Here is a 13,255-nt window from a genome sequence, read left to right as displayed (position 1 = left end):
GCATTTGTGAACTGTTCCGAGAATCGCGGAGGGTGGTGAGGAGGCTGAATTCACAAAATGGCTACCGACGTCCTATGCTGTGGGTCTCCTCGTGATGACGGACTTGGGTTGCTGGACTGCGCGGGGGCCTGGACGTGTGTGCATGAGCCTACGATTGGAGATGTTCTTGATGCCTTACGATCCTTACGCGCGGCCCTGGCCCGCGGTGCTCCGGGAGACTCGATTCGTTCCACCACCATCTTGGGTGAACGCTCCTTCATGGTCCCCTCTTGTCTCAGTGCTGCCACCGCCTCGCCTCCCCCGGTCGCTGCGAGGGTTACTGTCGCTATCCATCGACGGGTTTGCTGGCCGGTGGATTTGGAACCTCCTGCTCTTCGATGTTTGGACTTTGGGGACTTGGATGTCGTGCGGGGATCCGATCCTCCCCGGGTCCCTGAGACCAATGGTGGACCGCTGCCTGCTTTTGCCTTGATGAGGTCGTGTTTCTATTTTGCAGAGACACCTCCGCTTTTCCTAACGGCGAGACTGAACTCCTGTCCATTATTGCCCTTGTTGCTATTGCTGAGACATTTGAACTGCCTATTTGAATTTTTGCCCACTTGCTTATTGAATGCCCTCCCTGGCCTACGTTTTGCTCGTACTCTCTTTCAATTGTGTGCTTGCCTCGCATCGTATTGTTTACCTCACATTGTCCTGTGGTGGGTGGTAACTGTGGTTAGGAAGGGACTGGGGTGAGATGCACGGCTCCCGGTGGTTTATTGGTGTACAGTTCTGTGGCGAAGTTGCTCGTAATTCTAGTGCTGTGGGAGACCCCCCCCTGTACGTTTTTTGGCGCTCGGAGTTGTGTCGTTCTGGTTCACATGTACTATGTTCGTATGGTTGGGTGGAGGGCTGTGGCCGATCGTATTTGTTTCTGCCCTTTTGCTCCTCCCTCCCATTTATTTCTTTTGTTTTGATGTCCTTTTTTGTCTCTATATTCTTCTTTTCTCTTGTCTCTTCTATATTTCGGGTTCTGGTTTAGGGCGACAGGCGCGCTGTTGGGAGGGTAGGCCGTAGCCTTCTGCAGGGGTGCTGGGTGGGATGGGTGGGTTGGGTCTTATTTGATGTTTTCTTTTCCTTAGTTCTATGGCCCTTTTGTATCTCTTTCCTGGAGTGCCGCGTCTGTCCTTGCCTTCCGTGGTATGATTGGGGTGGGGTCTGCTATGTTGCTGTTCTTCTTTTTGTAGTACTGCTGCTTTCCATTGGGACTCCCATGCCCTCCTCGTTGTTGATATTATTGCTCTTTTATGTGTTCCTTGCTACGGGGCGCTTGTTTAGGCGCGGCATTCTTCTCTTTTAGTTTGTGTTTTCCTTTCCCTCTCTTCTTTCCTCTTCCCCCCCCCTCCTTCCCCCTTTTTCCTTTTCTTTCAAGGTTAGTATGACGGGTTAGTCTTGGTGTTGTCGCCATTCCGGCCCCTTTGTTCTGTTTCCGATGTGCTACTGGGCGGTGGGGATGCAACGTTGTTCTTAATTATATACCGATTTGTGTTCACGGCTCTGTTTTTATACTGATATGTACAGTGCTGACATTCCTGCTTGGCTGCCCTTTAGCCTTTTTGTTATCGATGGTCTGATTTGGGAATCCGGATTCTTCTCTATTGTTGTCGAGCCTGTCATGCTCCTTATCGCCCTATTATAAAAAATAACCTTCTTTTCTCCTGTTTGCTGGCCGTTTGGATCCTCTCTCCTTCCCCCCCTTTTTAAAATTGTATTGCTTACGTTCCTCTATGATTGATTCTGTAACTTCATTCTGGACTTTCTGTTTGCTTTCACGTATTGTGGCCGGCCAGTTTGGTTGTAGGCCCAGATTTGTATATCCTGTAGGTTTAAAAAAAAAAAAAAAAAAAACAAGGCCGACTCCACCATCGCACCCCAACTCCGGAACATCATCAATGCCTCCTTCAACACCGCCACCTTCCCGGAGAGCTGGAAGCACGCCGAGATCAGCGCCCTCCTGAAGAAACCTACAGCGGACCCCACCGATCTCAAAAACTTCCGCCCCATCTCGCTCCTCCCTTTTCCTGCTAAAGTCATCGAGAAGATCGTCAACAGACAGCTGACTGCCTTCCTCGAGACGAACGGATCCCTCGACCCCTCACAGTCCGGCTTCAGAGCCAACCACAGCACCGAGACCGCCCTCATCGCAGCCACCGACGACATCCGGACCCTGCTCGACAAGGGGGAAACAGTGGCCCTCATCCTCCTGGACCTCTCCGCTGCGTTCGACACGGTCTGCCACCGCACCCTAGTCCAGCGCCTCAGCAACATCGGTATCCAAGAGAAGGCACTGGAGTGGATCATCTCGTTCCTCGCCGGAAGAACACAAAGAGTCCGCCTCCCCCCGTTTCGCTCCAAGGCCACCGAAGTCATCTGCGGCGTCCCGCAAGGATCTTCACTCAGCCCCACCCTCTTCAACATCTACATGAAACCTCTCGCAGCCATCGCACGCCAGCACAACCTCAACATCATCTCTTATGCCGACGACACCCAGCTGATTCTCTCCCTCACCAGAGACCCCGACACCGCCAGAACCTGCCTACACGAAGGGATGAAAGACGTCGCCGAGTGGATGAAGGACAGCCGCCTGAAACTGAACTCGGACAAGACGGAAGTCCTCATCCTGGGATCTTCGCCCTCCGCCTGGGACGACTCCTTGTGGCCCCCAGCCCTGGGCACCGCACCCAAGCCAACCGACCACGCACGCAACCTGGGCTTCATCCTGGACCCCTCCCTCTCGATGACCAGACAAGTCAACGCCGTCTCCTCATCGTGCTTCAACACCCTGCGTATGCTTCGCAAGATCTTCCGCTGGATCCCGACCGAGAACAGGAAGACTGTCACCCAGGCACTCGTCACCAGCCGACTGGACTACGGAAATGCCCTCTACGCCGGAACCACAGCCAAGCTACAGAAAAGACTCCAGCGCATCCAGAACGCCTCCGCCCGACTCATCCTGGATGTCCCCCAACGCAGCCACATCTCCAGCCACCTGAGGAACCTGCACTGGCTCCCCGTCGACAAGAGGATCACGTTCCGTCTCCTCACCCACGCACACAAGTCTCTCCACGACCTGGGCCCCAAGTACCTCAACGACCGCCTGACCTTCTACACACCCACCCGCCAGCTACGGTCCACCAGCCTCGCCCTCGCAGCCGTACCACGCATCCGAAGAGCCACCGCCGGAGGAAGATCCTTCTCTTACCTGGCTGCCAAGACTTGGAACTCCCTCCCCATCCACCTTCGGCTGACCCAGGACCATCTCGCCTTCAGGAAACAACTCAAGACCTGGCTGTTCGAGCAGTAGCATACCCCTCCCCCCAAGTGCCTTGAGACCCTCCCGGGTGAGTAGTGCGCTATACAAATGGCATGATTGATTGTTTTTCTTGTCATTAAGCAGCGTATCTCTCAATGTCTTTATTTTTGGTGTCTGCACATCATACAGTTTTGCTTACTATATCGGAGTTTTATATCCGCTTCGCCCCTGTGCAAATTCTGCTGCGGCGGAATTTGACACGTGCGCAGAACGGACGGCCCCCAGTTGCCCGAAGCACACGCCCACCGTTGCGTCGGACAGCAGGGGGCCGTCCGACGCATCGAAGAGGTTAAATCCCGATCAACCAATTGGGAGAGAGATGGAACTTTGCGTGGAGTCAGAGAAAAGATATTGTGCACAGACATCAGATTCCAAAAACATAAAAGAAGTAACAGCTGATATTGTGCCACATAAAAGCAATTAGAGCTGTAAAATTACTGTTATGACTTGGACAGTTGTGTCTTTGCAGTACAACCAAGGCACTCCATGCACACAGTCCTTGAAATGGATAAAATCCCCTGACAGGTTAGTGGTCTGCCCCAGAATCTGTGGTGAGCAAAGCCTTCGGGTTGAGTTTGTGCTACATAAAAGAGCAAAAACAAAAACTGTCTCTGTTTTGATCAAAAAAATGTATTTATGGATTTTGCATGGTGTTGAAAAACAGACATTTCTCTGCCAAATGTCTGTAATAGACTCCAATATATCACCCACATTAAAAATAAATGAAAGGAAAATAGTATGTAAAAAAATCTGTTAAGAATTATTCAAGGCCATCCGGGCAAGAACAGAGCTGGTGCTATCAAGGGCCCCATGAAAGACTGGGGCCTTGGGCCTGGGCCACTTTGTCCATGCCATAAAAAGTCTCTGGGGTGGGCCGTGATTACCACACAAAACGCTTATTAAGTGTCACACAGCCTCCAGGGCAGGATTATCTTCTGGGCCACAATGTGATCTGCACAACTGGAAACATTCAGGCTGGAATTTCACTCTTTCCCGGGTTAGGCATTACAAAATAACTTCATTAATCATTCAATCAGTCAGATGACTTTAATCAAAATAATAGCACAGTTACTCACGTGCTATCGATGCAACCTAAAATAAATGGGCTCTTCAGGAAATGTTTGCCCTGTTTATGAGCATCAGAGATACGATACTAAGAGTTGTTTAATGATGCCCACCACACGCGCAGACTCCCGATGCTTTTCCTAAGAGTAACCCTGGGGCATCAGTTAACCCCTTGCATGCAGGGCTGATTCCCCCGCTGTGCTGGGGGGCGTGCGCGCACAGCGCCCCCGTGCTCATGACGAGGCCACGGTGCTCCAGTGCTCATGACGAATTGAGCTAGTCATGACCACACCCGTTCCTGTAAAACGCTCGCACAGCAGGGGAATTAGTCCAGCATGCGAGCGTTCCAACAGTCATGACGAGCTCAGCTCGTCATGAGCACCGGAGCGCCGTGGCTCATGACGAGCTGAGCTCGTCATGAGCATCGATGAGGCTAAAAGGAATCTCCTCTGGACTTTTCTTGATGGTTGTGCCCTGGGATGGCTTGAACATGTTCTCTCCGGAAGCTGCCTATTGACACTGCCTGGCCATTCAGTTCACTCCCCACACCAGGTACATCTCACCCATCACCAGGGCTCAATTCTAGGGCGCACTGGATGCTGGGAAACCTGGTAGCCACTGGATCCTCAGGATTACAACATAGGATGGTCACATTCATGTTTCATGTTGTCGCCAAATGGAAAGGTGGCTGCGTGCTAAGTTGTTTTTGATGTACAAGCTTTATTTCGACAACTCGTGTCATAAAAGCTATAAAAGCACCAGTCTCGAAGTACCACGACATCGATGCTACCACCTTGACAGCAAATGCGTAAAAAAGATACATTTTTAGTGTGTTTCACAACTTTTTTGGCCCCATTTCCCTGACTTTACTACTACTTTGACTTTTTTGAAGCAAAGGATAATCATTTGAATTCATTTATATTAAATCAAGTCAAAGATTCTTTATTTCGGCCCAGCGGACATAAAAGAAGATACTTAAAATACATACAAACAATATCGAAATGACAACTTAGTTAAAATTTACAGTGTATATAAAAATCCCGCCGAAATATTATAATGAAAAGGGCCGAGATAAAATACACATGAGGAAATTAAAATACACAACGAGGAGTAAGCACAGTTCATCAAGTGGACGCTTTTTTCTGTCTTTACTTCCACGTGTGCATCACCTTGAGACAGCAAAAATGATACACTGCCTGGGGGCGCTTCTAAGTACTCTAAATGCAGTCTTATGGGGCCATATGTATCAAGCTAATTAGCATTCGCAAAGGCCGAAATTCGCAGAATTTCGGCCTTTGCGAATGCTAATTAGATAAATGGTATGTATCAAACATGTTTGATGCAAAATAAGGAATAGCAAAATTTGCAATTCCTTATTTTGCGATTGCACTTAAGGAATCGCAAATTTTGCGATTCCTTAAATGCAATATATCAAACAAAAAATATTCAAAAAATGCCATTAAGGATTCGCAAATTACCACCAACTTCTAGTTGGTGGTAATTTGCGAATTCTTTTCAAAAAGCTTTTTTCCAAAAAACAAAAGGTGCCATATGATGCCCATACATGCCCTTAGGGCATGTATGTGCGCCATATGCCCCCAAATGTCTTTTTCAGGGGTGCAGCAGGGTGTTCTTGAGACACCCCTGCACCCTTGAAGAAATACCTAATTTGCGATTAGCTAATTGCTAATCGCAAATTGCACCTTCATTCCTATGGGCCTCCTGGCCCATAGAAATGAATGGGTAATTTGCGATTAGCAATTTGCTAATCGCAAATTAGGAATGGTAAAGAATCGCTATTTAATAGCGATTTTGTACATACATACCGTTTTGCGAATTCCAAATAGCGATTCCTTAAAATTCGCTATTTGGAATTCGCAAAACGGTAGTATGATACATAAGGCCCATAATTCCTAAAACCGAAGTTGTGACAAGCTCGCAAACTGGCAATAACCACATCTTCACATCTTCTTATTCCCATGATAGGCTGGACAAAATAAAACTGCATGTTCAGCTGCTTCTACGACTCTGAATTCATTTATATTAAATCACAGTATTTAAATAATGAAATATACCAATAATTGTAACCATAGTACAAATCAAATTAATGTAAATTAATTATTGACCTTTATGTACCACTTATGCAAAGCTTAATACGAGATCTTCATTAATGCAACAGCTATGGTTACCATAATACAAACCCTAACCCTTAAATGATGTATGCAAAATTACAGTGTTATGCTTAACATAACGCCAGGACTAATCCTAACTCTTAATAATTTAGATCATTTTAATTAAATATTTGCTCCTAATTTAAACAAAACACTAACCATTTTATTTATTTATTTATTGGAAAAGTTTTATATAGGCCTGGCTAGACCCAGAGGTATCAGAGCGCTTTACATGAGGACGAACATTGTTTCAGAGCATAGTTACAAGTTACATGAGTTACTGGAGCGAAGTTACATGCGTTAAAAACATAGATGTACGGAAAAAAGCAGTTAAGGAGAGAGAGATTCAGTGGAGAGAGGATAGGAGCTGGGGGGTAGACCAAGAATGAGAGAGGGAAAAGGAGGGGAAGGGTACAGGAAAACACAATAAACCTTAATTAAATAAAAGTTACAATAGAGTAGGTCAAATAATTATCCTCCAAAAAATTATCCTTAACATAACTTTCTTTATCTAAATTGACATCAGAGCTTGCATAGTGACAACTCCTCAAACTTTCCTCTTCTCATTGCCCTGAGGATTTCCTCCATCAGGACTAATGAGAAGAGACCAGCCGGGCCTGAATGATCGCAGACCGTTAGGGTGGCTTTAAGCGTGGCCAGCAGGAGTGAGAATTTTGGAGCATGAATCCCTGGAACCCAGTGTAGTGGCGAGGGGTGGAGACTGGAGAACCCGAAAAGAGTACCCTTCCTGCATGGACTCTCTCGTGTTTCAAAAGGTTTAAAACACCAACCCCCAGATGCATCAAGCATCCATTTTGCGATTCGAAAATAAGGATTCGCTAATAAGGAATAGCAAAATGCCATGCATAAAGAACTCCTATAAAAAATAGCAATTTCTTAAAATTCCTTAATTGCGACTCGCAAATTGCGACTCGCAATTAAGGAATACCTCCCCATTCATTCCTATGGGCCTAAAGGCCCATAGGAATGAATGGGAAGACAATCTCAATTTGCGATTCTCCATTAGAGAATCGCAAATTGAGATTGCAATTTCAAGGATGCCAGGGTGTCAAAAGGACACCCTGTTGCACCCCTGAAATCTGCATATGGTACATTTTGCACACACGCATGCCCTAAGGGCATGTCTGTGTGTAAAATGGAACTTTGAAAAATGCACTTTAAATAAGGATTCTCTAATAAGGAATAGCAAAATGCCATGCATAAAGAACTCCCTTAAAAAATAGCGATTTCTTAAAATTCCTGAATTGCAACTCGCAAATTGCGAGTCGCAATTAAGGAATACTTCCCCCTTCATTCCTATGGGCCTAAAGGCCCATAGGAATGAATGGGAAGACAATCTCAATTTGCGATTCTCATTTAGAGAATCGCAAATTGAGATTGCAATTTCAAGGGTGCCAGGGTGTCAAAAGGACACCCTGTTGCACCCCTGAAATCTGCATATGGTACATTTTGCACACACACATGCCCTAAGGGCATGTCTGTGTGTAAAATGGAACTTTGAAAAATGCACTTTAGTGCATTTTCAAAGTTTTTGCAAATTACCATGAAGTAATTTTTTTACTTTAATGCATTGCATTTAAGGAATCTCAATTTGAGATTCCTTAAATGCAATAGCAATTTAAGTAATCGCAATTTTGCGATTTATTAAATTGCGATTTTTGCATTTGGGATGATGCATCCCAAATGCAAAAATACCGGTCGCAAAGGGGCAGATTCTGAGAATCTGCCCCTTTGCGAGCGGTTTTTAGCTTGTTGCATCTGGGCCCAAGTTTCACATTCGTTTCAATGGGGACTACTCATTTAATTGAAAATTGTAGCAACTAGAATAACATGTTGTTTTGATTGAAATACCCCCAGTTCACTATATTTACATGTCATCTTTCAAAAATAAGAAAAATATTAGGGGTAGGTTGCAGACTTGAAGAATTTACTGAAGCCCCCCCACCCCTTCTATTCAGTCCTGGTGAAGGAGCTTCTCCACAACAAATTGAAGGGAGGGAAGATTGAGAAATTGCCTCGAAGTGGTTGGCTCTGATGTCAGATGATGGGATGCAGCCATCTAGGTGAAAATGTGGGTGTGTAGTATAAAAAAGGAAGGAAGTTATGACATCTTGCAAGATCAACATCCTTCAAGGCGTGCATTAGAAGGCTTTTTCACAAGCTGGGTGCCGGATGTCTTTAGTACATAGGAAGTTGAGGTTTTTATGTCAAAATCTTCATTTGACTTTTAGCATGCTTTTGGTATTGACATTATCGTGTCTGTGGTCAATAACAGTGTCATAGTTTACACCGTTTATAGGTGCACACGTACTCACTACTTGTAAAGTCACTTTCATCTTAATTCCATTTTATTAGGTACTGTTATTGCAGAGAAAGGATTCGTCTTCATGATGTAGAGTTTGTAAGTCCTTTACTTTCAAGCTTTAGTAGTGGGCCTTATTGGACCAATAACATGAAAATGGAGGAACCAATAAACACCACCTTTAAGATCGAGATCTCTTTAATGTAGTGATACTACTACGTGTTTATGTGTAATCCTGTGAAGTTCTGAATTAGCATTGAAGATGTTCAGACGTGTGATATTAATTGTATTTTCAGAGACCATTCTGCCAGGTGCCTGCATAGTCATAGCGTTCTATTATACCTTCATGTTTAAAATATATTATTTTATTCAGTTTACTCCAAATCTGCTTCCAAGGGGCAGAAAACACATTAGAAGCAGGTTTTTTTTATAAATTAAAAATCTAGTGTTGAAGCGGCTTGCTCTTGCATCAAACCATGCCCACACCCCTTAAAAACACCCCAATTCTTTCTGACCAGTAGAGGGCACATTGGTAGGATACTCCTCGTTTTCCCTTTGGTGGGAAGGAGGCAAGAAGCATACTAGGCATCAATGATTTCTTTAAAAAAACAAAATGGAGTGGGGGTGGCCCGATCACCACCCACTAACGGGCACAACAGTATTTCATTCACCTGTAAGAGAGTAAGTTTGGGGATTACCTTCAGTCTGCCTCCCTAGGGGTCGGGAGGACAGAAAGCTAACTAGACCCAAATACATTTTCTTTTCTTCATAAAACGGGATGGGCCGCCTGCCCAGGCATCAAGTCAGGCATCACCCCTAATGGGCCCATAAGACACCCTAGAGAGGGTATAGTGGAGGGGCGTGGGAATTTCAGTGGACACCAGGGACTTCTTTAAAAAAAGAAAAGAGTATGGTGGGGTGTCGGTGGCCAGTCAGTCGATTTGGCCTGACGTCAACCCCCTAAAATGCCCAACAGTCTTTTTCCCTCCTCTGAGGAGCCCAAAGCACACTAAACTCAGGTATTTGTTTTATTTCAAAAATGGGATGAGGGGGACCTACCCTGACATTGGACCATGCCCCCAACTCTGTAGAGCATAACTGGCTTTCAGCCCCTCTTGCCTTCCTCAGTGAAGCAGAGAACCCACTAAAACCTAGGAATATTATTTGAAAAGCAAAATAATGGGGTAGGGGCCAGTCCACTCTAGTATCAGGCCACACACCCCCAAACCCCAAAGTCCTAACAGTCTTTCTGCCCCCTGGGTTCTAGACCATCCTCATCCCATCTACATGCAAGCCAGAGGGAATTTGGAGTCATATGGGTGTAGGTTTGACATATAGGCCAGCAGGGAAGGGTTAAATCCGAATGTCTTCTCACTTGCCAAGGTTATTTACTGCACTATTTGGGATATGAGTCAGCAGGCAACTAGGAATAATTTCTAACCCATGGCATTTTTTAAACATGCAGACCCAGGGCAATACAGGGTGGTGTAGCTTGCATGGATCCCGGCACATACGCTTAACAGTATTCCCATTAACATCAAAGTATGGGCCAAAAAATGATTTTCTCCCTATCCTGACATTGTGACAGAAAACCCAGGAACTTAAAGCCAATGTCCGAAGATTTGCCACCCTGCATTTTCACACTTCTCCCACCTGTGTGCCTAATGGTTGTCATAGGAACAGACCACATTGACCCCACATGAAACAACATTTACCCCACACGATTCATGCTTTGACTGGTTACGGGTTATGGGCCCAGCCACACAAGCTGGGTACCAATTTTTTATCTGGGGAATGATGGGAACATGGGGTGGTAGGACGTTTGTGGATCTACACAGATTCTGGAATTTTATCACACAGAAACTTGAGGAAAATAAAAGATGTTCGCCAAAGGTAGACATTTGCACAAAAATGTAAGTAAGCAGATGTAGTGGGATCCATTTAAATTTACATCACCCTGAACTCTCCTAAGTGTCTCATTTTCATAAAAGTCCAGGTTTGGGAGAATTCCCTGTTCCAAGCGGAGCCTGGCCCCAAAAAGCTGAGCTACAACATCGTTAGAATGGACCTGTTTCAAAATCAAAATCTAACCTTTTCTGTCATGGGTGATAAGCTCAGCTACTCAAGTGGGGTGCCTTTCCTGTTGGGATAAGTGTGGGAACATTAGGTTGTAGGAACCAGAATTTCCCCTACAGAAATGTGAGGAAAATGTGTGATTTCAGCCAACGTTTGAAGTTTGCAGGGCATTCTGGATAGAAAACATAATGGGATTTACCCCAGCCGCACCACCCTGAACTACGTTGAGTGTCTAGTTTTCAGAAATGTGTGGGTTTGGTAGGTTATCTTGGATGGCGGCCAAGCCCTAGTCCAAACAGATCTCCACATTGCTTTTTGGGTATTTACTGTCGTAGGTGATATGCACAGCCACACAAGTGAGGTGCTGCTTTTATCTAGAGAATTGTGGTAACACAGAATAATTGTTATGAGTAATTGAATTTCTCTCCCTATGTGGCTTTCAAATGTAAGCCAGAGTGACAGAAAAACACATTTTGCAAAATGCCCTCTGAATCACTTAGAAAAATAGGTACCACCAAACTTGAAGTTGCACAAATAACCAATGTTCATAAATACAGTGGCTGGGGCACATTTCAGAAATGTGGAGAATTTCTGCACATCCACTTTTACTTCATTAGAATTTACCATACTAATTGTTGCATGGTCAATACCCAATGAAAAAAACACTATTTGTGCAGCTCAGTTTTTGGTTCTGGGTAGCACTTGTTTTTTATAGAAGCAACAAACACTATATATCCTTGCAATCAGAAGAGTTTGACGGATTAATGTTATATTAATTTTGTAAATTGTCCATAGGGGGCTAAAACAATAACAAATGAAAATGTTGTCACATATTTTTTTTTATTAATAATTTTTATTTCAACCATTAGTTTCCTTTGGAAAACTATGAGCAATACATATACAATGGGCCCCTTCCTGAGTTTAGTACTTAGTTTACATTTCAGAAATGTATACCTTTCTGGGGTCACCCAAGTGTTTCACACTTGTTCCATCCTATACTCCAAGTAAGTAGAAACCAAGAAAGTAGGAAGAATTGACTACCACTTTGAAAAATTGAAAACTGTGGTAAAGAAATTATTCTTTACAACACTGCCTGTTCGTGGAAGCTGAATAGAGGGTGACCTTAGTACAACAAACATTTTGTTGATGCCAGTTTTAGAAACATAAAACCTTCACAACACAGTTAAAAATAAAATTAAATAAATGGTCCGCCTCACCCTTAAAGCCTTCCTACAGCAAATTACGGGCAAAGTAGTAATGATCAGGACAGACAATATGATTGCCATGTGCTACCTTCAGCAGCAGGTGGGAACTTACTCTCTACTCCTCTCCCCGCTAATTCTGCCAATCTGATATTGGGCCCTTCACCACCACCTTCATTTTATGGCACAGTACCTTCCGAAGCTGGGAAGGACCACCAGCAAGCACATTAGTGGGAAATCCACCAGCTGATTCTGCACCAGTGCTTTCAGTGTTACGGCATTCTAGATGTAGACTTTTCGCCACCCTGAGAACGCAAAATTCCCAAACTTCACCTCAAGGTATCCATACCCTCGGTCCATGGGCAATGCACTGTGGATCAACTGGTCAAGGATATTTGCCTACGTTTTTCAACCTCTCTTTCCATTGGTGGCCTGGAACATGTGGCAACATCACTAATTCTAATTCTGGTGGCTCCCACCTGGGTCAGGCAGCCTTGGTATTCAGCCCTCCAAGAGATGTCGATCAGCCCCCATGAAAGGCTTCCCGACAGATGAGACCTTCTTACCAGGAACCAACTTGAGATCAGGCACCCAGATCCCAAGCAAAACAATCAAGAGATCTGGCAGCTGAGGTCCTACAATGTGGTTAATTTGGTCTCTCACAGGAATGCACAGATATTCTGCGAGAATACTGTTGACCTACCACACGCACACGTTATGCTGAAAAGTGGAAAAGATTTGCCCACTACTGCAGTCAAAAAGTTAGATCCTCTAATACCTGCCGTCCAAGACATCATCATCCATCTACTCCACACTTCAGTATGCCATCATTTAGCAGCTATAGCCATGTACATACAAAAAAGAGATAATTTCTCCCTCTTTCACATCCCTGTCAACAAGGTGTTCATGGAGAGCCTTCATACAGTAATCTCTCCCAGGATTTTCCCTGAACTTGTGTGGAACTTCAATATCCTACTTACTAGACTCATGGATCCCCCTTTAGAACCCTTACACACATTGCCTACTCCAGTACCTCTCCTGGAAGGTAGCCTTTATGGTGAAAATA

The 13,255-nt window shown here is 44.9% G+C and overlaps 1 protein-coding gene across 2 annotated transcripts in view; it reads right to left on the bottom strand.

The window, feature by feature from the left end:
- Positions 1-13,255, bottom strand: part of RGS19 (regulator of G protein signaling 19) — a 265,173-nt gene that overhangs the window by 56,856 nt on the left and 195,062 nt on the right. The gene's annotated exons all lie outside the window — the stretch shown is intronic.

This window comes from Lissotriton helveticus, chromosome 7 (assembly GCF_964261635.1).
Source record: "Lissotriton helveticus chromosome 7, aLisHel1.1, whole genome shotgun sequence".
NCBI lineage: Eukaryota > Metazoa > Chordata > Amphibia > Caudata > Salamandridae > Lissotriton > Lissotriton helveticus.
This window is presented reverse-complemented; position numbering and strand designations above follow the sequence as displayed.